We start from the raw sequence: 26,808 nt of genomic DNA on the forward strand, positions 1-26,808 counted from the left end.
CTGCCATGCATGTTTTTGGAATGTGGGAGGAAACCGGAGCACCCGGAGAAAACCCACGCAGGCCCGGGGAGAACATGCAAACTCCACACAGGGAGGCCGGAGCTGGAATCGAACCCGGTACCTCCGCACTGTGAAGCCGACGTGCTAACCACTGGACTACCGGGCCGCCCTATTCAATACTATATACCTGTAATTATATTTTAACTTTTTGTGCAATACATAGGAATTGAAATGCATTGTTTTTTTTCACTAGTTCTACACTGTAGAATTGTAAGATGTACTATTTTGAGGAATTATTTATTATTTTTGAATGCATAATTCACCCCCCCCCCCAAAAATGTCCAATAACGATATTTGTACAAAAGAAAGGACTGCTCTCGAATAAATGCCCGATATCAAATAAATCGTCGTTTTACCTCTCGATTTGCTACCATGCGTATTGTGTAGCGTGCATATATTTTTTTTCTTTTGGATACGTGTAAACATTTATGGCTCCTCTCTAAAAAAATAAAATAAAATAAATGCTCCTCTCATATAATTTTTTGGGGGATACATTGTGGCTCCTCGTTTTTTAAAAAAAACGCCTCACGTCAAATAAATGCCAAGGCCACTCAGCCTCGAGAGGAAGTATTGCAATCCTACACCAATGCAAATTAGGTCCATCGGATATGACGATTATTTCGTAATATCGTATCACGTATTCAAGCTGATTTTCCTCCCCCCCCCCCCCCACACTTGTTTCATTCTGCAGGTGTACCTCCTGACCTGTCCCCTTGGTGTACGTCTTGGCCATACGTCACTTTTGGTGCCGCGTGCGATGGCCGAAGCAGATGTTGGCCCACGGCTGACGTCTCCAAACCGACCGCCGCTTTCTCGCACACCCGTGAAAGGAAACCAGTTAAAACTCCATCCAAATTGGTCTCGGGGTAACGTTCCCTCATCACAGCCCCGACCCAAACCGAAGGCGACGTAACACGCGTTGACTTTGCACGAATAACTTCCTTTTTACGCGTTTCTGTCATCTGCAGTCGAGTTGTAAAAGCGGCGAGCTCGGGGGTGGGTGTTGGGGGGGGGGGCGCACCTTGTTGCAGGAGTTTTGGCACAGTGTCCATTGTGTAACAGCTGTAAAACACGCTGGAAATTATTAACTCCACATGCCTGCGCCGCTGATGAACTGGAATCCCAGAACAACCTTTGGATTTTGGCCAATCACCTTGGAGGGAGACGCTGATTGAGAACAGGACCGCTGAATCCAGGTCAGTTGTCGTGCACGCGCCGCTGAGCGCGGGATGCGTGACCGATGCGAGGGCGTGGTGCTGTTGCTCATCTGTTTTGGATACCGTCACGTCCAACGGCAAAACCGCACCTTAAAAAAAAAAAAAAATCTAAAAGGATGACAGGTTTCAAAGGAACGCGAGGAGAAATGACGATCCTCTCAACGGAATGAATGCTGAGCGATGCCAAAGAAAGCAAGGGAGAGCGGAAACCTGGACTTAAACCGATGGTAATACATCACGGTACTTCATCCAGATACAATGGTCGAAAACAATCGGTTCCAAAACGTTGGGCGACCTCCGACTTGTCGGCATTGCAAGCATTCTTCCGCTCGGAAATAAACCAAATAGAAATACAGTGGTGCCGCTTGAATTTGCGCGATGTCAAAATGCTTCAATAGCATTGAAGGTAATTTTTAAATCCATTTAAGGAAGCTACTTTTTATTTTCTCAACTAAGTTTGAATATTGTCGATGGTTTTTTTTTTTTTTTTGTCATTTTGGTAAACTACTTTTGTTTTCTCTGCTTTACTTTTGAATATCTTTATATGTGCTGGCTTTACTTGTGTGAAGCACATTGAGTTATCTTGTGTGTGAAATGTGCAAACAGGTCATACAATTCAAGTTTGGCGTGTGAATGTTTGTCTTTCCTTCACAAATTGTCAAAGAAACATTTTGTATTATCAAGGATGACCAAAAAAAAAAAAAAGAAAAGCTGAAACAATTTTCCATCATTTCCAAATGACTGCCAATTTGCTCTCACGAACTGCTGGGACGGACGGACGCAAATGTCGACTTTGCTCCGGCGTCTTTCGGCAAAGATGTGACACCCAAAACCCAGGAGTGACTGTGTCTCTTTCCCCGCAGGAGGAACAAGCGAGATGATTTGTCGAAGGGCCCGGGGGAGCGAGCCGGCGCGCCTTGAAAACAGGTGGTGCAACATCACACCGCAGCATGCCTTCGGGGAATATTTGAAGACGTTCAGGAAATGCACCAAAAACAAAACGCATCCGCCACGCGACACAGATGACAAACGACAAACTCAAGTTACGGCGCCGACACGGAGCCTGCCGTGAACTCGTGAGACGTTCCCCGCCAAAATGTCACTGTGACGCAATTGAATGCATGTGGAACAGTGGGCTGGATCCCATCGGTACCGCTTGGACTCGCCGGCAAGTGTATGCAAAGCGGTGGGCAAGATCTCTCCTGTAGAGTGTTAACAATGAGCTTGATCTCGCCAGCAAGGGTGTGCATGCCGGCGGACGTTTCGGCACTCTCTTCTTCCGAGTCGCTCGGCAGGCTGGCTCTCCTTATCTTACTGGTAAGTGTATACACTACATGAAAATGTGTAGCAGAGGGCTGTAGCTTGCCAGTCAGTGTAACACGGGGCTATAAGAGTGAACTAGATCTCGCCGGTTAGTGTGTGTGTGTGCGCACTGGGCAATCTGACCAATTTACCTGCAAGTGTATGCGTAACAGCAGACTGGCTCTTGCCGGTAAGTGTGTGTAATAATGGGCTGGAGGAGAATGTCTGCATTCCGGCTGCCGTTTGGCCGTCTTCAATTGGATGGGGGCCCGGCAGGCTAGTTCTTGTCATCTCACCTGTAAGTGTAATGCACAACAGCAGGCTGGGTCTTGTTTGAGAGGGAGGGTGTGTGCAACAGGGCTAGATCTCACCAGCGAGTGTGTACGTTCCAGCCAGTGTTTGGCAAACCTCTCTTACGCATCGTTTAAGCGGCTGGCTTTCACCATCTGGATCTCGCCGGTGAATGTGTGCAAATCTGACCAGGTTTGAAGCAGTAATGGCTGGAACTCCAGCTGAAATGAGTTCTGCTCTGAAGGTTCACCATGGCTGAAAGTATTATTTCCATTGCTATAGGAAGAAAAACAATTATTTTATCTTATGGAGGCTTAAAGTGGCTCCGGATCTTCACTTAGCCGAGCTCATCATGTCACGGGTGGAGACCATTTTTGGGAGTTGTTATTATGTAAATTAGCCCCACTATTACGTAACAGTGCATCATCACAGACATATGTTGAAAACGAGCAGTTTACAAAAAAAATGTCTTTGGTTGCTCAATGTCATACTCCAACAGGGAGTATGACATTGTGTACAATGATATGATAATGATATGATATTGTGTACAAATAGTTTGGTCGCTGCACTCCAGCGACCAAACTATTTGTACACAAGACATTAAAAACTCCATTTTCCATAATGCGGCCCCTTTGCACTACCAGCATTGATAAATGTTGTGATTTTCCCTTCTCCTATTCGCTGTCCCTTAACTCGTTGGACAAGAACAATTTCTTCCTTTTGACAGATCACTCCAAAATGTATTAGCAGAGCGGTCGACTGTCAATCCAGCTGCCCAAAGGTCCTTACAGGTCTCTCTCTTTTTTTTCTCTCTCTCTCTCTCTCCTCGTGTTGAAAAATGATGTAATCAAGCCGTCCTTCCTTCCTACCAGCGCTTCATCCATCCTCTCTAAAGGCCTGGCGGTCCCTTTGGCCTCGCTCTGGATCAAGTCCCCCCACAAGGCTCCCCCCTCCCCCCTCCCCCTCCCTGACCCCGTTAGAGGTGCATGATGGGCGGCCCTGTCACTTCAAATGGCTGCCCGGGTCCGGCGCGAGACTCACCCCTCACTGTGAGTAAACCTCGGTGTTATTTCGGTTTTATGGGCTACGGGTGGATAACTCCGCGGAATGGATGCGGACAACTTAGTTATTGTCACGCGGGGCGAGGGATTCGATGCCGCTACGCCCGGCGCGAAAACGGCTTTGGATTGAGCGCCCATGAAAAGTTATGTGGCGTGAGGAAAGCAAAGCAAAGCGCCGCGTTCGGGATGACCAGCGCCTGGCGGTCGGCCGCGGCTTTATCCCGAAGACGACTTTCAAAGGGGGTCATTTAAATTTCAGGGCGGATGAATGCCTCGCATGCCATGCGTTGCTTCGGTTGTGGAGAGCGGCGGCGCCTTTGATGGCGAGGGGAAGAGGGGAAGACGGCGGCTTTGTTATTGAAGCAAAGAATAATAAGGCCACTGCATGTTAGGCTGTGTACAGAGACCTTGATATCAATCCAATGCACTATGCATGGCCCCCTCGCAACAAGCAGCCAGACAGGAAAGCGCATGCCTTTTGATCCCGCTTTCCTTCTGTTGTCTTTCATCTGACCCATCCTCCCAAATTGTCACCAACGCGCACACGCGCGCCGGAAAAAAGACGGGAGTGCGGCTCACCCTTAGGGTGGGACGAGGGGAGGGGGGATTGCCGCTCGCCGAAATGCCCTCGCACACTCTGGATATTTTTCGTCATTAAGTTCCAAAAGGACGGGATGCCCCGGCGTCTTTGGCAACCACTGCCCTGTGTGCACGGCGGTCCAACTAGCCGTGATGCCCTGAGCTCCACTATAAGACCGTGTCGATTCTATTGAACGATCCAAACTTGAGCGGGGGTTAAAACGCCCAGTGAGAATGTTAACCTTACTTTCCAATGCAACTAAATGCCAAAATGATCAATCAAACCGTATTTCTTCCAACAAACGTCTCTTAGCTGAATGCTAACATATTTATGCTAGGCGATTTGGAAACCATCTTCTAACACGATGTCGGCCATTTTGTATCACGTTATAACGCAATATATTTTCAGTTATTCAACTTTTTTTTTTTTGCACAACTGTAGATATCAATCGAAATGAGAGCCATAAAAAAATAATACTTCTGACAAAAAGACAAGGTCATAAAATCGTGTGAAATAAAGTCAAACACAATTCTCGCAGCAAGTGACCATCTTTCTTCTGTAGCTAACCTTTTCAATCAACCCCAAAAGCTCACGCATGATATTAATTGACAAAGACGAAAGAAAACAAAGGACATTTTCGCCACAATGCTGGTTAGTTTTGGCTAGCTTCATAAACATGTAGTTTGAGTTCGTTTTTGTTTCTTTCCAAAGCATTTGTTATTTTAGTTCAGTAATGAAAATGTTTGTTTTTTTTTCAATTTTAGTTTTTGTTATTTTGCTAGTTTTCATTTACCATAACAACCTTGGCGTACATCCGAAATTTTTGTTTTCGGAAAATGATTGTAGGTAGTAGCACTATGACATTCCATTCATCTTTTCTACTTGTTGGTTCCATTAGGTTGAAGGTTTATTTTATACCAGACGATGGTCTTTTTATGGTGAAGAGAAAAACTCCTAACTGAATAGTTTTGGTTGACCAGAGCCTTATTTTGAAGGTTTTCCAACCCAGTCAGCTGTTTTTAAGACACAAGGAAGCAGTGACAGCTTCGATGAAGGCTTAAGTGATAGCTGAAACTGTCAGCAAGGTAAGAGTTTTTCTTTTCACCCCCCCCCCCCCCAAAATAAATAAATTGTCTGATTAAAAAGAAACCATAAACTTCATTTGATCGTAGGTCGTATTAAAAATCTGCAGTAGAGCAGGGGAGCAACGGAAGAAAAGCGATATAGCAGATGAGCACTGTAATAAGACTACGTTCTATTACTGGTCATTTACCAACCAGTATATATTCCAGTAATTTGCCATATGCCATTTATTCCATACTTGCAAACGCTATATAAAATTCTAAATTCCACATCACCTCTTAATGTGTCAAGAAATGACCGCTTCAAATTGATTCCAACGAGTTACACGGGCATTAATGAGCGACCGTACCGCCGGGACGATGACGCCAGCTGTTGCCGTGCTTTCTGGGACTCAGAAAATTAGCATTGGCCCTTTTGGACATTAAAAAATACACATTTTGCCCTCAAGAGTGCCATGCTTGCGGTTTGAATATTCATCCATCCGTTCCTCCATTTTTGTCAGCATATTCCCATTCAGGGTTAGCGTTAGCTTATGTGCCGTGTTCCTTGCGAGTGTTTTCATTTTCCATTTCTGTGTTTGACAATCCTTCTCTAAATGTCATCGAAAAGCCCGTGGTCGCTCAAATTTTGCCTCGCAACGCCAAGCAAAAAAATTAATAAATAAAAATAATCGACCAAGCTTTTACGTCAAGGTGGCGCTACGCTAGCAGAAACCTTATAATGACGACAGTCGCCAGAGTTATTTATAGCGGTGCTGAGATGATATTACCTGCGGTGCGGAGGAGAGGGAAGCTTCGCTCTTCTCTCCTCATGTCAGCGAATTACACGCTAGAAACGACTGAGGCCATGAAGGGGAGGGCACAGCGAAAGATAATATGTTAGCTTTGGACTTGATCCGCTGAACATACATTTTTTTTCCTCTCCTTCCAACATAAATTTTCTCGGCTTCTCACCGTCACCGTCGCGGCAGACTTGAATACTCTGGATTCAGCATTTCAAACTTGGTGAATTCCATCCTTTTCACCTCGGGGGCATTATTAATAATCAGTAAAGGGAGTGCGGAGTCAATGATGCATTTGGAAGTTTGAGTGTTTCAGTGTTCCGTAGCGCGGCGGCGACGGCCCGCAGTGGTTGAGCTCGCCTCCACCTTCAGGCATTTACGGTCAGAGGGAGCGTTCGTTCCAGTAGGAGGATGGAAAAGAATCCAATTGAATGACGCCCATGTAGAGCGCTGCGTTTTGTTTAGTTTTCTCACAGCTTCCGCGCACAAAACAGCACACCAACACACAACCCGGCGATCGTTGTAAGCTTAACGCTCCATGCCAATATAGCTTTGACAAGATTTCACTTTCGCAAACTTTCTTTCACTTCTTTGATGCTCCCGTTAACCAAGTTCGTGCACACTCGGCTCTGATTTCAAAAGAACATTGTTTCACAAAAAAATTGATTAAAAAAAGAGAAAACTGATTTTAAAAAAATCTGGAACGAAGACTTAATTATTAACTTGAACCTTGTTAGTCAATAAGAATGAACTCATTTTGATCGCACTCCACATTAGACAGATCTGATGAAAATGTAGTTGGATTTTGGACAAAAAAAGAAGAGAAAACGGATCCCTTTTTTTTAAACTGACTTTAACCCTTTCAGAGACAGCGGTCACTACAGTGGACAGTATATCAGGCCACAGGGTGTATCGAAGGAATTAAAAAAAAAAAAAACAGTCATAGTCTTTAGGCTAGCCCAGGGGTGGGCAATTATTTTTTGCATAGGGCCACATGAGAACCAGAAAATATTATGGAGGGCCGGATCAAAAGGGTGAACTAAATTTGACATAATCCATCCATCCATTTTCCGAACCGCTTGATCCTCACTAGGGTCGCGGGGGGTGCTGGAGCCTATCCCAGCCGTCTCCGGGCAGTAGGCGGGGGACACCCTGAATCAGTTGCCAGCCAATCACAGGGCACACAGAGACGAACAACCATCCACACCCACACTCACACCTAGGGACAATTTAGAGCGTCCAATCAGCCTGCCATGCATGTTTTTGGAATGTGGGAGGAAACCGGAGCACCCGGAGAAAACCCACGCAGGCCCGGGGAGAACATGCAAACTCCACACAGGGAGGCCGGAGCTGGAATCGAACCCGGTACCTCCGCACTGTGAAGCCGACGTGCTAACCACTGGACTACCGGGCCGCCTATTTGACATAATATTAATTGGATTTCTTTATTTAAAAAGCAGTATTTTGCATTTTTTTGGCACGTTTTTCAGACTTTAAGAGTACATTATTCCGTCGTATCAAACGGGATTTGCTTGACTTGGCGCTACTGCGGGCTTCCGTATCGTCTCCCCCTTCCTCCCTATGCTCTGCAACTTCAAGTAACTGTGCCACCTGGCGTTGAAATGCCTGTCATTACAAGTCCAAATGAAATGAATGCAGTCGTTGACATCAAACCTTAATTGTGTACCAACTTTCGGCGGGCCGGATTAAAAAGACCAACGGGCCGGATTTGGCCCGCGGGCCGTAGTTTGCCCACCCCTGGGCTAGCCTCATGCAAAAAATTGTTGGACTTTGTACAAAAATGCAGCAAAAAAAAACAAACAAACAAAAAACCACCAACTACTTTAACCTTTTATCAATTGGCGGAATCTGCAAAGAATTTTGTACAAAAACGTCGCGAAAATAAAGAGGGGAAAACTGACCCAAATTTTGTAATGAAGACTCTTGCATTATAATACAAGTTAACTGTAATCCTCATTTCCCATGAAAATGTAGCAGGATTTCGTCCAAAAAAAAAATGCAGCAAAAAAAAGAAAAAAAGAAAACCTAAATGAGACTGATTTTAAGGATTTTGCACAAAAACGTACAAAAATGAGCATCAGAATGACCAAAAAATAAAATCTTTCTCTATTCACAAATGAGAAACATAATTCTTTCATAGTTTCTCCGATAACAATAGCCTTTTTTTTTTTTAATTAGAAGAGTGTGTGTCATCGAGGGTATTTGCTCACATCCGTTCAATGAGTCCCGGCTTGAACTTTCCACTAAGTTGTCGCGAAAACACACTGTCGTCACATCATAACTATGAAATGTTTTTGTAAAGCGGGACTAACTTTTAGAGCGTTGGAGGCACGCCCCCCCCCCCCCTCCTCCAACTAACTAACTATACATATTCATGTCAGTTTTTCACATTAATGCAAATACGTTTACGTCGGAGCCGAGGAAGGCGCCAAAGGCTTCCTTTTTGCATCCGAGCACGACGCCGCGATGCGATTTCATGTCATGGGATGAAAACAGGAGTAGCGCTTACAAGTTTGCATCCCGACTCCAAACTTTTCATTTGTCACAGCGTCTCGCTCCGGAGATTTTTCTCCCCCCCAAAAAAAAGTAAAAATCACAGGAGGACTGACGTTGAAGTGATTTGTCTTGCACATCGCAATGGGGTTGCGGGGGGTCTTTTATTGTCAAAGGCATCACTGTAGAAAGGCTATTATGCCAGTCTTCCACATCGATTTTCAGCCGACCCGGCGCCACTTTGCCGGGGAACAACAAGGTGTCTCTCTGATAATAATCATAATATGTCAAGTATCGCCAGCCATCAGAGATGCTAGTCTCAGTTTAATGATTCTGGGGAAATTGCGGATTACCCGGGATATGAGCGCGAGCCTACAGTTTTCATATAGTGTGGGAGGTTTGCAGGGGCTCTGTATTAGTAATCACAGGGGAGCACCGAGAGGTGGGAGAGAAAATCTGCTTCTTCTCTTCTCTCATTCATCATCGCCGTCCTCTGGTGAGGAAACATGGCAAATGGCCAAATGAATGCACTTCATAAAGCGCAAATGTCTCCTCTGATGTGCCTCTCGCTGAGGATCTGCACAGAGGAGGTGGGTGGGGAAGGAGTTGGGGTGAGGGGGGTTATGCGGGGCGGGGGAAGGGGTAGATTTCCACAGATATATTATTGTCAAACTCTGCTGCCCCCGCTCCGGAGCGTTATTATGATATCGTAGGAGATTTGACAATAAGATTTGGCGACTTCAGCCCGAGCAGTTACCATAACCGCGTTACGGTGATGGCAGCACTTTTCAATAGGGGAGCAGATATTGTCTGACTGGATGATAAGTTTCCTCAAATAAGCACTCACTGTGTTGTTGTTGTTGGTTTTTTTTCCCCCCTTCCCTGCTGTCAGGATGCTTTTGTAATTCAAAAGGCTTTCTTGACTCCAAAAAAAAAAAAAATCTCCAAGGTGGATAAAAGTGGATGAGATATGGAGGCATGAAGCGAGTCACGCCTCATAATAAGATGGTCAGTGCCACGGGGAGGTGCTATGGATCTATAGCCCCTCATAGCCCCCCCCCCCCCCCCCTCACTCCCCTCTCATCGCATCACATGCTGAATATTGACTTTAATACATGAAATGTTTGTGACACGTCGTTCGACAGCAGCAATATCAGGTTTGATCACGGACACCTTGTCGGGTATATTGGATTCCCCCTCACCCCCCAAAAATCTGGCATTACGGAGCAAAGGCGGCGGTCCGATCATCATGGCAACCTGTGTTGCCACGATGACAACATCCTGGAGGCTGCATCTTCCAAAATTTGAATATAATAACCGACATCCATTTTGATTTTAAGGGGGTGGATTTTATATGGTCAAAAAGTAACGTAGCTGCATTTTTATTTTATTTTTTTTTTAAATCTGCAATCCGTACGAATGGTAAAATGTACCGTCGCGTATAAAAAAAATAATGAAAAAAATAAAATGATATTACACATAGATATGCAAATATTTTATCAAACCAAGATAGACTTCATCCAATAGTGTCCAGTGAAAACCATATCGTTCCAAAATTGTTACTATCTAGAAAGAAAATATTCAATCAAAATGTATGTCATCATATAAAAAAATATATATTTTAAATATAAATCTGCAAATGTAATTGAATGGTGTCACACGTTTATGATCAGATTTTTGTGTTTTGGATTGTAAAAATGTGCAGCCATTAATATACAGTCATCGCAATAAAAATCGTAAAAAACAATTTTTTTAGATACACATAAAAGCCGATCAAAAAAAATGAACAATAGTTTCATTATTTAATTTGAAGATTGACATTTTCTTTGACTTCAAACAAAACAGCATCACTGGTGGAATCTTTTTCTGTCCACTTTTGATCTGCGCTGTTACATTGCCGCGCGCTTTAATGAGTCCAAATTTGTGAAGTGAATCGGCAACACCAGCGTGATGAAATTATCGCGGCGCTGTGGCACTTTTTTTTTCTTTTCTTTTTTTTTGGGGGGGGGGGCAGGGGAGTCGAGAATTAATCTCAGCAATGTTCTCATGCACGTGTTTACTGTTTGCGTGATTAGTGCAATTACGTCTCTTTTGCACATAGGCTCCCTTTTGTGTGACTGTATTCATTACTCCATTGATTCAACTTAGCAACCAATGCCCAAGTAACACAAATCATATTTTCCACTTAATTATTGTGTTTCTATCTAATTAAGGACAGAAGTGGAAGCTGCTGTGGTTGGGAAAAAAGAAAAAAAATATCTATATACTGTATATATACAGTATATATATATACTATTTATTCCCTGGGCTGTCACAACGTAACGTCAGTGATTAAATTGTTTGCGCAAGTATACGCGTTAAGTTTGTAAGATTATCAAAACACATCGTAATAAACATTGGGCCGGCTTTTATTTAATTAGCTGGTGTTTTTATTTTTAAATTGGAGCTCATTGGTGCAGAAGGGTTGCCGACTGGCGGTCCGTCTCCAAAGTGAGCGCACGCGGAGGCGAAGGGGTCAAAGGAGGAGATCCGGGAAGGCTGCGCCGGCTTATAATTACAGCCTCAAAATGGCATATTTACCATCTCTGCCAGCGAGGTCGTGCCTTCTGTCGTAGTAAACGTAGTGGAGTATGAAAGAGCCAATTACGGCACACTGGGTGACCTTTTAACAACTATTACCGCGTCCCATCAACACATTATCGCGATGGAGATAGAAGCGGGGAATTACCACCACCACGACAACGTCGGGCCCGGACGGTGGCGGCTGACGCCGGTGACAAGTGGCAGCTTTGAAGAATCAGCCCAATAAAAGGAGACAAGTGCGATGGCGAGAAAAAAAAAAACAGAAAGAAAGAAAGAAAGAGATATGGCGGCGGAGGAAAAAGGAGGAGGGGTGTCGGGATTGAACAATGGCCTCCGTACAGTACATTAGCTGTGGATGTCAAGCACCCCGGTCGCTCCCAATGAAAAGCACAACAAATAAGACGTTGGCCTGTTTGTATTCATTATCAGTCAGCACATGGCCCGGCTCCTGCATTAAACATTAGACTGCCTCTGATGTCTGCTTAACAGTTTAATTCCCTCCCCGCCGCTCAGCCTGTCATAATAAACCCAGCGAAGCACACGCAAAGTCAAATAAGAGTGTGAGGGGGCCTCCTTTGTGTGCACGCGTGTGTTTGTTGCACGGGCGGGCGCGCGCGCTTGAGCGACATCCACGTCATTCATAATAGCCCCCCATTGCCCGGCTTGGCTTTAGTGTAGTTTATCTGATCACAGATTAAGGAGATCTCAAGAGTGGCTGACCTCCCCAGTGTGTATTTGTGGCTGCGAGCGCGCGTGTGCCGGAAGCCATCAATATCTGTGTGGAGACACACACCGGCCACAAGATTAGGGACAGCGGAATCTTTATCATCTCTTTCACACAACGCTGCTACTACTCCGTAGCGCATTTGACACCATCCCGTAACGATAAACCGATATATATACAGTATATTGTTAAATTGTCTTCCCATGTTATTTACAGTATACCTCCACCAAGGCAGACTGTTGTCACCCTCGTTGGCGACCTAGCAAAGATTGTGCAAAAATACTAAATAAGAGCCAAAACGTCAAGGCACAAATAATATACTTTGATTAGGAATTCACTTGTTAATAGAAAGATTTTATGTGGTGCGAATATCTGAGTACTTGCCAAATACTGATCCGGCATGCAGCATTATGTCAAATTGTCATAGCTCCTAAACATAGCTCCTTACATTTGTCACGATGGGATCCTTATTGTTTGAGTTTGTAGCAGCTCATAATGACAACTGGTTAAAAAAATATTTTTACAGAGATGCTAAATAGTGAGCCAAAACCATGACTTCACACGTTTATTTGTTTATGATAATGACACCTTATTAGTAACATGTTTAAAAATGTATCTTCAGTATATAGTGAGGCATGTTTACCAGATTATTTTGGTAAAATGTATTATTATTATGACTATTATCATTACCTTTGCCTTAGTTAAATATTAGGCGCATGAATTTTAATGAGAAAATTCAGGCATATGCCGGAGGTGGGCGGGTATGAAGGCGTCCAATTTGGTGGCAATCCAAATTAGGATCTTTGGGTCTTGGTGGAGGTCTGCGCACTAATTGACACCACTGCCATCATTAAGTCCTGCTTCTGTTGGAAATTGCTCTCAAATTTCTTTTGCATCGTCATTACAATGTTATTATTGTATTATTACATTTACATTTTCCTTAAGTCTTGATTAGAAACATGAATCTTAAATGAGAAAATTCAGGCATGTGCAGGAGGCGGATGGGTCTGAAGGCTTACAAATTTGGTTCAAGATTGTTCGGTCTCGGTGCAGGTCTAGGCTCTAATTGACATCACAGCCATCATAAAGTGTTGTACAAAATGTAATATTGTTAACTATGTTGCTGAATATAGCTGCAAGTATGGCCACTATATAGAGCATCTCTTGTTTCTTACGACATTGTTGCTAGGTTTACATTGTTTTTACTTCCGTAAATGAAAAAATATTTAAATGAGAAAAGCCAGACATTTGCAATAGATGCAATATGATGATTTTAAATGTTATATTGTTAACAAATGTGCTGAAGATGATTTTGGACGACTTACATATTTTTACAGTGTCATTGCTATGTTTAAAAAAAAAATTAAAAGTAAATTTGATTGTACAGAAATCGTCTTCGTCTCTTTGGGCCGGGTTTGTTCAGTTATGTCTATGTGTGAATGTGTCACCCCCCCACCCCCACCCCCTTCACTTCCCCCACCCTCTGTATTTGTTTGCTTTTTTAAATTTTTTATCTCTGCCTCTTTTTGCACCCACTATCTCACTGCGGCAGCCAGAGGCTGGCACGGGCATCGCCTGGTCATAACAGTCTCCTCGAGTGAGGAGGGGAGGGGCAGCCTGGCAGGCGGCTACAAGGACGCCAGTTCGCAAGAAAAGAAAATGAGGCGGAGGGGACCGACAAATGGGCACCGAAATCCCCCACTCAGAAGAGATGATTGGATTAATTAGATAAATCCACTGTATCCAACGCGAGTGTGCCTTGTCCAGAAATATGTCGACACTGTTTGGTAAAGGTACGGCCTTTGACACGCCGCGCTCGCGCAGAGGCGCTGGCATAAGGGCTGACCATCTGCTGGCTAATCCGAAACGCGAAGTCCTTCGCTTCCAATGAGCGTCGATTTTATTTCATATTACGCCGCTTTGATAATCTAATCCATTTAGCCGTGTTGTCGGCGTAGCAGCCACGCGCTAATCACGGGGCGGCGGAGGAAGGCAACAAAAGCCGTCTCCTAATATTAATAAATCACAAGCCTTGTGGTTCACTGTAAATATGTTTCAGCAACATTATCAAAGAAGGGGAGGGTTTCTCTTATTTCTGTCTCTCAGGGAAAATAGTGTAATTACCCCTTGGCGTTGTGAGAGAGCAAAAACAGTTTGGGGCTTTTTACTTTTTCATGACATTTGAGAAAAGATAGGAAACATTTGGGAGGGGAGGCGGAGGGAAAAAAAACGAGTGGTTGTCTATTCTTCAAATGCTAATATGTGCTCAGTGCTGAAAACGGCGCGCCATGTTCGGGTTTCAACATGTTACCGTTGTGTTCAGGGTCTCGGGCGCCTTTATTTGCCTAGCAAAGCGCGACAATGCCAGGGTGTCTTTTCTTTTCTTTTTTTTTTCTTTTTTTTTTTTAAAGGCATCTTTAGCCAGCAGAATGTTAACTAAGGTAAGCAGTGTTGTTTTAGCCCCTCAGTAACCACGCCAATTATCTGCCAACTTATTTTTTTCGACTTCCATGCATAGTTAATGCATCCCCTGCTTCCCTCGCACCATCTGCCCCCCCCCAACCCCCCATCCAGCACCCCACCACCACAAGCCACCTCCCCCCCTCGCCAACACTCTGGAATTTTTATGAGATAGGACAAAAATGGGCACTTCCCTTATTAACATCTCACAGTGGAAATCAAATATGCAAGGAAAGTAGTGTATCTACTAATTAGTGCTGAATTCATAATTACTGTGCTCATTGATGGAGATACATTTGAATACGTTCATTTCCTTAGGGAGAGAGAGAGGCAGGCTGTCCGGGATAGACTGGGAAGGGAAGAGAAAAAAAAATCCCCCCCCGACCCTCCTCCAGCACCCCACCCGCCTCCTCCCCTTTCTTTTGGAAATTAGGGATCCGTGGCACATGGCGATACTAGCAGACTAAGATCCGAAGTGGCCGCAATTTTCTTCAGATATAATTAATCAAGTGAAGCATGTAAGCTAATGAATGTGTTTGATATCCGCTCCTATTCAAATATGGGCTTTATCGCGATTCGTGCCGGAATTGCTCGGAGCGATGCATAGACGGTGACATTCCTTGGAAATGTTCCTCAACACTTTCTCTTGGCGTGTAAACAATATCCATGCTTGTCAAGGCATGAAGAAAAAAGACAGGGAGGGAGAGAGAGAGAGAGACACATTTTTAATTGCAGTAAATTAATAACAATTAAGCCGCAGGATGCTGCGTGGGGATCTTGACGGTGCTTTGTTGTTGTTGCCCTGGAGATCATTTCACCGAGGGCCTCACAAGTCTGACAAGCAGGTGAAAAGGTAAAAAAGAAAAATACTTGATGGTGGGAAGGGGGGGGGGTAGTGAGAAAACAATAGCAGTGTGAGATGGAATGAACCACAATGGTGACTTCAGCGCAATACCTTCAAATTTGAACACCCTTGTCCTGTCCTGTCCTGTGCCCTCCTTTATACTCATCGCGAGCGTTCCTCGCAGGGTGAAGACCTGCCTTTTTAGTGCGCATGTACAGTAGATCACATAATTCCCCGTGTCCTGTCTTGTCCTGTGCCATCCTATCATACTTTCTACTTAGTGTCTCTTCCTGAGAGTGCACCACTGCTTTCCCAGTCCACATATAGATACAATCCAAGACATGGCACTGTAATCCTGTCCTGTCCTTTCCTGTCCTGTACTATTTCCTAGCCATCACATCCCTTCCTCATTGGGTGTAGCATTACTTTTCATTGCCCTGTCCTGTACTGTCTAATACTTGCCACGTCCCTCCCTTATAGGGTAAAGTATTTCTTTTCAAGTACACATATAGCTAAACTTCAATGCTGGCTCACTGTCCTATTCTGTCCTATCCTTCTGTTTGCTACTTATCAAGTCCCTCCCTCACAGTTCGTCGCATTCCCTTTCCACTCCATGAATGTGTAAAATCCAACACCAGACTTATGCTATTGGGCTAACAATCAGGGCCTGAACAATTAATTGTCTGTCTCATTTAATCGGCCAATATTAGTGCTTTTAAAATCTGCGAAGAATTGTGTACATTTTTTACCTCTCTTGTAAAGTTACACAAATTCTAAGGGACAATACGGTGAAATATTCTGCCTTTAATGGATAGGACAAAGAAAAAATATACATTATGTATCGATTACATTTGTCATCCGATTAAGCGATCTTTGAAATTTCATTCTGCCAATTATGAATAGTCACAATTGAAAATGAGAAAAGTATAAGATCTCGGATTCAAACTTAATCGTAAGTCAACCTGCGTCCCAAAATGGAATGTGTTCCACTTCTGGAATTTCCACTGCCCTCACGGCTTTGTCCGCCAAGCGTTGATGAATGAGTCAGACGCTCGATCGAAGAAAGTGAAGAAAATGAAGAATGTGAACGCAAACATACTTGCGGCCGGGACCGACGGACGCGGCAGGCGGGCCGGGGAGGATCCATAAGTCCTTAGCGTGACCTCCGAGTGTCAGAGCGGAGGAGTCACGTGACGGACAAAAGGCTCCCTAATTAACAGCGAGGACTCTGGGAAGGCGCTCCGTAATGAGGCACCATGCTGGACGGGGCCCACTTGGCCCATATGCAAGGCCAGTATCGCAAGAATTTACATACTGTGGGTCAATTGAACATATGCACACTCAAAACTGACTAATGACTTCCACTCTGCGCTCTGATTCTATTTCGCAGCCCGGCTCTGTGGATGGCAATGCGATAGAGCGCTAATGAGGATAACATCAGGAGGCGCATGACTGCAAACATTAATATATGTATCGGGACCGGGGTTCAATATTAAACCTGGTTGCTGGGGGAAATGGGTACAAACCGCAACATTTTCCACAGGCGCAATTAAAGCTGCATGAGTGAGCCCCACCCTCACCACAACCCTTTTACCACTCCCACCTCACCCTCTCTAAATGGAGGGGCGGGCTTTGGAATTTGATTAGCAGGGAGCAAAAGGCAATGTCCGGTAAAGGGCCTATCCTCGTCTATTGAGGGTAGTAAATGTACGGCGGTGCTTTATGTACAGCGTATTGTTGTATATTAAGATATTCTTTATCCTCTGAAAAGAGTGAATAGTATTACGGTGGCTAACTGAGGAGCTGAGACATCTCCATGTATACTTGTAGAAAGAGCGGCACCATTTGCATTGAAATAATTTACATTCAATTTAGATGACTGATTTTCTAATTAAAGAAACACTTTAGAAATGTTTCATATTTGGCAGTCGGCTAGAACCAATTAACAGCATTTCCATTTATTTCAATCGGGAAAGATGATTTGAGGTGCACGATTGGTTATTTGTCTACGTGCATGTGGGTGACAGAGACTTTCCATGCGTTGCTTTCAAGCCACAGGTCCAGTAGCCAGCATTTGAAATTTGTAGAAAATGAATAGCTGTACTCCAAAGTCTCAACAGTGTTGTACTTGAGTGATAACAAGATGGGGGGGGGGGGGGGTTATTTTTTTACACGTGGTCGGGTCTGCAAATGGCTGGCACTGTATGCCGGCGAAGAAAGTTCCAAATCTCACTTAAAGCCTTGCCTCTGAAATTGGGGTTTCCGTATTAAACCTGCTTGGTGGGGGCAAATGGGTACAAAGCGCAACATTTTCCACGGTCCAAATTAAATCAGCATGAGTGATTCACCTCACCCTGTACAAATGCGGGGGACTTTGCCCGTCTGATCAGCAGGGGAGTAAAAGGCAATGTCCAGTAAAGTGCCCATCCTTGTCTTTTGGACGCACATTTACTCTGTGACAGCTGATGCCCGCCGCTTTACTGTTAAAGCAAGTTTTTTGCGGGGGCTCAGCGGGGGCGGGGTGTTTGTCCATTTCGATGTTGCTGCATGTTTGCCGGCTTGAGTGCTTGTGTGTGCATGCATGCGTACATCTGTATATTTGTGCATTTATCTTGGAGGGGAGGGGTGGCTTTGAGTGCGTAAGAGTTGGAAGGTGTTAAAAGTAGGAGTGCTGGTGATGTGTGTGTGTGTGTGTGGGGGGGGGGGGGCTCTTATTTGGCTGGGTGTAAAAAAATGCCCCTAGGTCTCCTGATGGAAGAGACAGGTATTAGCTCTGAGACCTCCTCAGTCCCAGCTTGCCATTAGTTTCCTCTCCAGCTGCACCAGGATCCGGACTATGAATCTGCCATGCTTGGTCATTCATCAGTTTCACAGTCCGCACCAGCACACACACACACGCTAGCACGTGCATGCGCGCACACACACACACATTCTAATAACAACACTGTAAAATAGAGAGTAAGTGTGTGTGTGTGTGTGTGTGTGTGTGTGTGTGTGTGTGTGTGTGTGTGTGTGTGTGTGTGTGTGTGTGTGTGTGTGTGTGTGTGTGTGTGTGAGAAAAATAACTCATCACGCACGCAGACATGTGCTTGTGTTTACGGCCACGCATGTAGCGTAGCACATGTGTGCGTAGCGGCAGCAGTAGGCCAAGCCGCTCGTCTCCACCTGATTGTGCACACGTGTGCGTGTAGTCTTCCACCAAAAAAAAAAAAAAGAGGCGATGAGACATGATATAAATTAACTCGGCGCATAGTGCGCGGCGGGCCGTTTTCGCACGCTTGAGCTGCTGCTGCCGAGGCTGCTCCCACAGAGTGATGTGGAACTTCCTGGCAAACAGGAAGCATTTTAAATGTTGGCCGGAGAATTATGGAATTGCCTGTGGAAACATATCGGCCGAGGTCAAATGAAGAGGTCACGACTCTGAGACTTTCCATGTCAAGGTCTTGTCTCCGTAGACCGGCCGTGTCTTTTTTTCTTCTTTTTTTTTTTTTTTTTTTTTTGGAAGCGCGGTTTGTTTTATTTATAATCTGCTGCCTGTTGAGATTGCAGTCATATTTGGGGAGATACTGACACCGAAAGATGCTTTGTTTTCATTCACAGAAAAAGTCAAACTGCACTCAAATGTACATTTGAGTTCCACCCAGGGCCAACAAACCGATTGTGCATCTTTATTTAAAAAAAACAAAAACAAACGGTTGATCTGTCTTCAGTTTGCCGTAAATAATGAAAATGACTTGATTGCACACAAACATACAGTATTTCGTAAAGTAGATCCTACAGTTAGAATAATAGTCTGTTGTAGAATGTTTACTGCATTTGCGTGTATGAAAATAAACACGATCACGAACGTCCATCCATAAAGAGTTTTTAGCTTTGTTTTATGTTTTCATTTCTTATTATTGTATTTAGTGTTTTATGGATTTTACAGTATCATTGATTTTTTTCAATCCGACAACACATTGGTCAACCTTGTCTTTTTTTTTTTTATGTATATTTCCTTGAAAAACACTTCTAGGTTACTAAAACGACACTATCCAATGATCAAAAGTAAGCAGAGCATTAACCGAGTCTGCTTTTAGTGTCAAGAATAATAGCTTGGTGTTTGAAAAGTGAGCAAATCTCCAAATCCTGATCCAAGCTCTTATTTCTATCCTCGGAAATGCATTGGGAGCACTGCACATTCCACTCTCAAATCAAAACATGATGTAAAATGCATTAGATTTGTTATTCCTTTGCAGAAAGTAAAGAAAAGGGAATCACGGCTGTTTCAAAAAAATAAATACAAGTGTCAAACTTAAACATTTACTTTATAAACGGAAACGATTTAGCTTGCCTGTGAATCACTGGACTAATATTTAGTTTCGTTGAATTGCTGTTCCAGCCCGTGACGATTTGATTTTTTTAAAGGCGACAAGCCGAAGCAAGTTGAGATCATATTTGGTGCTGCGGAGCCTGTCAATGTCCTTGCTGCTGAAGTTTCACCAAGAAACGGAAGCGGGTTATGAGCGTCTCCGCTTTTTGGAAATGTATTGATTGTTTTTCTCCTTTTTACGTCATGACGTTCACTTCTTTTTACACTTGCAGAATATTTACCCAGCCCTACGCATGAAGTCGACTTGCCTTCAACGATCCCGCGAAGTCATCCGAAGGGGTGAGTCCTTTTATTTTGGCTTTTATATCTGCGGGTAGAGTTTCACACAAGTTCGTGTGGGTTTCATCCTCCGTTCCCAAAACAAATTGTTCATGGGTGTGAAATGGAGTATGAATGGCCCCCGCGGTAACTGCAGACGAATCCTGCCTCGCCTTCAAGGTCAGCCGGGATAGGCTCCAGCTCACCTGAAAACATAGTGGGGGGGGGGGGGGCGCTTGAAAATGTGAAACAATAAGAATGGAAAGCAAAAAATAAAAGGTACTCAAGGCTCAACGGACACAGTTACAATTTTTTTTTCGCTCTCAAAGGCACAATAGGGATAAGCGTCATAATAGTTTGGGGTTTCGTCATAGTTTTGTTTTTGTTTTGACTATGGTTTTTACATTCGGTTTTAATCCGTTTTTAGAGCAAGTCTATTAGTTCTTAACAAGTGTGTGTTTATATACAGTATGTATATACATATACTGTGTATATATATATATATATATATATATATATATATATATATATATATATATACATCCATCCATCCATTTTCCGAACCGCTTGATCCTCACTAGGGTCACGGGGGGTGCTGGAGCCTATCCCAGCTGTCATCGGGCAGTAGGCAGGGGACACCCTGAACCGGTTGCCAGCCAATCGCAGGGCACACAGAGACAAACAACCATGCGCGCTCACACTCACACCTAGAGATAATTTTAGTGTATTCAATCAGCCTGCCATGCATGTTTTTGGAACGTGGGAGGAAACCGGAGCACCCGGAGAAAACCCATGCAGGCCCGGGGAGAACATGCAAACTCCACACAGGGAGGCCGGAGCTGGAATTGAACCCGGTACCTCTGCACTGTGAAGTCGATGTGCTAACCACTGGACTACCGGGCCGCCCCTATATATATATATATATATATATATATACATGAAAATACATTGTGCAACGATTGTAAAAGTGTACTGATCCCTGTGCCTGCAGTAAACAGATTCCTTTTGTCTAAACTAATAAAATAAACTGAACATCTCAGAATATACATTGATAATTGTGTCCTAGGATGTACACGAAAAAAAATAAAGCCTGTAGGCGTAAAATGCAGGATGGGAGAGGATTGAGACATTCAATCTCATTTTAATCTCTTCAGCAAAAAATGAGGTTGATGTTGAAATACTCCTTTCAAATTCATACGGTGTTCAACACAATAACTCACCACCACCTAATGTCCGAAAGTGGAATTACATCACAAAATAACGAGACACAAATAAAAAAATCCACAAAATTGCACTGAACTGTGTAAATCAAGCTTATGAATCATTTGGGGTTAAATGAACATCATCGTTTTGTGTCATCCTGCGAGCTACCAAAAACCAACAATAGAAAAAAAAAAAGGACAACAAAAAACACCCATCCTGAGTTTCATTCATGATAGCCATATGATGCTTTTCCTCCCCCTCCGAAGTGAGTGAAGGCCACAAGCTCTGCGGCGCCTTGTGTATGCTAACTCCAAAGGAAGGACAGGTCGTAGCGATGCGGTCGCTTGGCTTGATGTGACCAGGACACGGCCATGGCAGCGGTGAAAGCCCGCTTGAGCCGTAGTGACACATCGTCTCCATCCATCTTCAGTCTGAAACATTTTACGCTAACTGACAGAGCGTGGCGCTTGCTTACCCGCCTCCCAGAGGAAATAGTCCAGACTGGTGTCTTTTTGACATGCACTAAAGAGTGAGCAGTCCACAGGTCCGGAGGGGCATTGTGTATTCAGTCCGAGACGAAAGGTTAGATCCTCTGCAAGGGGGGAAAAAAAAAAAATCGACTTCAGTATATATTGTTGGAAGTGACAATGACTTTTTTTTTTTTTTTTTTTTTGGGGTGCATGTGTCTGTGTGTGCGGGTGGGCGGGTGTTATTCAAGCAAATAAAAAATTCCGTTAACATTTTTGTTTACTGCGCATCACCTCTGTTGAGCCGCGGCGCACATTTGACATTTGAAACATTTTGTGGCCCAACAAAAATGTCACAGAAAGTGTTGTGTGAAATGATCATTTCGTTGGAATCTTTTTTCTTTTTTTTTTAATAACCAAGAGTACTCCTGGACTGGACAAATTTTACCGGTAAGTCATAGTCATTACAAAAGTGTTTCTTTTATTGGAAATGCCATTAAAAAAGTAGCAAAGAAGCACGAATCATTTCTGTATTTTTGTACTCTTTCCCAGTATTGCTGCTTTATTGTTTGAAATAAATAGCAGATTATAATTCTCTATTTAATGCGATAGAGGACTGGTGTCCAACCCAAGGCCAAGGGGCCAGATCTGGGGCACCACATCATTTCCTGTGAGTTTCCCAAAGCAAATTAAGGGTCTCTACTTCAGCTTTCTTGCTCGATATATTTCTTCTTTTCATTCCAGCAGAAAATTTAGCCTGAAATGGCTGTTTCAACACTGTTAACAGACAATAGATGCATTTAACAAACTTTGTGTGCTGAAAAAAATGCTTGCCATAATCACTTCTGATTTCATATTTGTCATAAAGTTGAAATGCATGGAGTAGTTTGTATGTCAAGCAAAATCTGCACTCGGATCTAAACAGTATTCCCCCCCCCCCCTCGCCCCCCCCCCCCCACCCAAATGTCATTTAACAAAAAAAAAACCTAAAAACGAAACTTCCCTTTGAAAAAAAAATCTAATTACTTTTACTCAATATTTTGTCAGGGTCAGACTTATTTATGGCATAACTGCCTAATATATGTTATTGCAGTTGTATTTGAGATGGAATGCTTCCTATCATACGGCGAACATTTTGCTCCCTTCAGATCGAGAAGCAAAAAGATGAAAAACATCTCGTCACCGACCGCAAATCCCAATAATCAACACATTGTTGCTAATCAGAGCTGAGCATAATACATATTATTCCTCCTTTTAATGTTGGAGAATTTCTGATGCAATTCTTGCACTGGATTGCATTACGTTTGCCAAGAAGTGTGCGGCGGGTGAGAGGAGGGGGTGCGGGGGGAAAAAAACAACTCCCTAATTTGATAGAAATAAGCATAAATATTCCACGTGAAGACGTAACCTGCGCGCTGACATGCTGAATTTTTGTCAAGACTTTGCCTTACTCGCCGTATCTCGGTCAGGAAGCAAAAGCGAAGCGGCGGGGGGGGGGGGGGCAAGCGGGCGGAGGCAGAAAAGCAGAATTGAGCAGTGGCTGTAGTAATAAATCACAGGATCGCTGGTGACATTCATACAATACGGATACAGTGTTAACTCAATGAGTCGGACAGCCCGAGCCTGTTCCTCCATCCTGACCTTGCCTCCCTGTCGTCATCAATCATGTTGGCACGGCACACACGCTCCTTATTTATTATTACTCCGGACCTGCATGTACAGTAAACAATGAGAAGTATACGTTGGGAAGGCCGCGCGAGCTGCTTGCTATTATAAGGGGAGGTGGCGAAAAGGTCCGGTGGAATAACCGGGGGGCACGTGTGTCCGGCGTGACGGTTGAAAGACGAGCCAACTGGACGGTGGGCCCAATAAAGGCCAGTGTGGAAATGAGCGATACTTAAATCTATAAGAGGCGTTGTCACATGTTGAAATTTACTAGAAACGCAAGCGGCACTGTTTACGGGCAGCCCTCCGGCTGCTGTGGAACGACTGTTAAAGTAGGTGTAAAGTGAAAATAAATGTCTTGTGAATTGGACACACCGCAGGGAAGAGTGTTCATAACGACGCTGCTGAATTTGACTGATTAAAAACAGCGGCGAGTATTTCAGATGGGGCTTCAAAGTCTGAATGAAAATGGTGTGGACGAACAACCACGCCCTACCAAACTGTCAACTGTCAATCAAATACCACGACCGCGACGTGAAAATCGCCACTACTTCATTGAGCATCAGAAATATATCCGACTAAATCCTCCAGTGGCTGGAATATACCCCAACCTACGCATCACGCTAGCGCCACAACAAGTGGGGCTAGCCACCTAGCTCACAAGCTAACAGGCATCGAGCGGCCTTGTTAAAATAACTGAATGGCTTCTACATGTTGGCAGCAATTATCTTCAAACGTGTGCAGTAAAATGTTTTTACAACAAACCTGTGGATTTACTTCACGTGGTCTTAAAAATGAATTATTCTGTATCACAGATGTCTAAACCACAGGTGTTAAAAATGAGGCCCGGGGGCCAAATCCGGCCCGCCACGTCATTTTTTTTTGTGGCCCGCAAAAGCAAATCATGTGTGTCAAAATGCTAAAATCTGTACCGAAATGTTAACTTGTCATGTGTAATAAATAATGTTGAGATTTGGCAATAATTTTGTTATCCTGTTGACACTCACTTGAACAAACTGTTACAGTTGACTTGACTGATTCGAAAACTAGTCATCTATTAATTTGTTTTGTACAAGTAATAATTTTGTGGTTTCACTGTCATAACGGCCCTCCGAGGGAAGATGTTACTCCAAATTGGCCCACGACTAAAATTAGTTTGACACCCCTGGTCTCAATGTTTTCCACTTGTGGGGGCACTTAAATTTGTATTTATGAAACATGCGAGAACCCGATTTAGTGTGCTGTAGGTCAACATCTGCTAAGCATTTTAACGTGAAAGGAAAAAAAAAAAAGTCTAAATCTCAGCTTGGTTTTAACAACGACATGTGTTGCAAAAAGCTACAGTTGAACCACGCCTGACAAATGCGCTGACTTGGGTGTTTCAAAAACAGGCTTGGAGCTATTTCTTTCCACCCCCAGTTGAAGTGTATGCTAAAAATAATCATAAAGCTAAGAGAATTACACATCATGTACTAAACCAAACCACATAGACTTGCCCCGTGAAAGTCCGCTAGGTTAATGCTAACACACAATAACAACAAAAACTAAAACAATAGGACTAACAATGCTAGCATCGATATTCTGATAGTTATAACACTTTAAGCACTGGTTATTTAAACACAAACAATGCAGCAGCACATGCCGACAGATAATATATAACAACACTCCACGGGCAAATATTTATCGTCAGTGAAAACTGACGAATATCATTGCAACATACTGATTTTAGACGGTCGTCTTTGTGTATTTACTACAGCCATTGCGCATACACGAGATTGAAGAGCACAACTTCAATGGGCATTGAACCCCTAAATTGTGGCGTCTAAACTAATAACTTCTTCACATTGTCTTCAGTTATGTTTTGACTGTTTTTATAAGGCCTAAAATTGTACAATGCAATTGTTCACAAATGAGTTAGCATTGCTATCTTACTCTTTAAGCTAGCAAAAGTGTGACATCTTGTCGCCTTCAACTATAAATATTTAGATTTTTTTTTTTTAATCATCAGAAATCATTGCACTTCTGTTATGTTATTTTTCATTTCAAAAAGTGTGACGTTCTCTCAATCAACAATTTGACTTTTCTCATAACCTTTCGATACAGCCCAGGTTTATTTGATTATCACGTTGCCTCTCTTTTACATTAGCAAACCGTCAAACAGGCTGTCACTTAATCGCACGCCTTTTGGACTTCCTCCGCCATGCAATTTGACTTCTGTTACTCTCAGGTAGCAGGTGTGCATATCCGGAGTGACAAACCACTTTCTTTGTCAAACTAATAGCTTACAAAGTCCGTGTGAATGAACAATGACCCGACGTGAGGGGCTCCCCCTAACAGCCTCTCCGAGTCGGCCGAGCCTCGGCATCACATAGTCCCATATGCGGCCCATGCAGGGGGCCTGTCTTGGCAACAAAGCCCGGGCTCCCCCTGCGCACGGGGTCCAGGGCCCCTGAACTGCTCATGAAGGATGGCCGGGCCACGAGGAGGGCCGAAGGGGAGGCGCTTTTAAAACACATACCATATGCAGCTCGGAAGAGCCTCATTTATCAGCTCGCATTTTGCTAGGTTTTTACACCTCGGACCCCCCAGCACTCTGTCTGGGGGGTTAGTCACCTCCTCGCTGAACAGTGCACATGACAGGGCGCTGAGACCTGGCCTGAAGTGCACAGCGCGTCGCTCTGATTTGTGCCTCGTCCCTGGAATAACGAGGACGTGACTGGGGCAGCGAACTCGACGCTGAGATACTGTATAGTAATTCTGCTCAAAGAATAGTTTTCATGATTTCATCGTATCACTTAGAATTGTTGCGTTTTGTTTTTTTTAACCCTTTCAGAAACAGCAGTTACTGCAGCGGACAGCTTATCATGTTATCGGATTACAGGGTGCGTGAAAGGGTTCATCAAATCGCAAAAAGCCCGAATTTAGCCCAGAATCTGATTTGACTTGAATTTTCGCACAAATGTGATCTTCCAAGTAAATCTGTGACAATCGTTCACACTCACATTTACGCGAATGGACAATTCAGTGAAATGAGAGGCAGTAGACTGGTCAGCACACAATTACTGCCATTTCGAGTGATATCTGATTAACCCCCGATAAAGTTCAGATGTTCTAGTAGGATTTTCCTGACGTTGTTTTGATTTCTAGCAGAAGCCGGAATAGTTTTGTGCTAACACTGACTGCTATTTTTATTGACACTGTTCATTATTCCATTCCTCTGCTTCCATCCATTCTCTTATCTTGCTGTAGGAAGCCGGAGCCTTCCCTTCCTGATTTTGGGCCAGCGACAAACCGCACCCTGGACCGGTCGCCAGCCACTCGTATAGACCAGCAACATTTTGTA

General features: G+C 43.8%; 1 long non-coding RNA gene across 1 annotated transcript; it reads left to right on the top strand.

Moving 5' to 3' along the window:
• The first annotated feature begins 1,099 nt into the window (after positions 1-1,099).
• On the top strand, positions 1,100-26,808 carry LOC147198929 (uncharacterized). The gene is made up of 6 exons (XR_015101955.1): positions 1,100-1,256; positions 2,141-2,594; positions 3,598-3,661; positions 3,743-3,919; positions 20,085-20,151; positions 26,715-26,808. It is a non-coding gene; the product is annotated as an uncharacterized LOC147198929 (long non-coding RNA).

This window comes from Hippocampus guttulatus, chromosome 10 (assembly GCF_054856545.1).
Source record: "Hippocampus guttulatus isolate MCC_2025c chromosome 10, RoL_Hgut_1.0, whole genome shotgun sequence".
In the NCBI taxonomy this organism is placed as follows: domain Eukaryota; kingdom Metazoa; phylum Chordata; class Actinopteri; order Syngnathiformes; family Syngnathidae; genus Hippocampus; species Hippocampus guttulatus.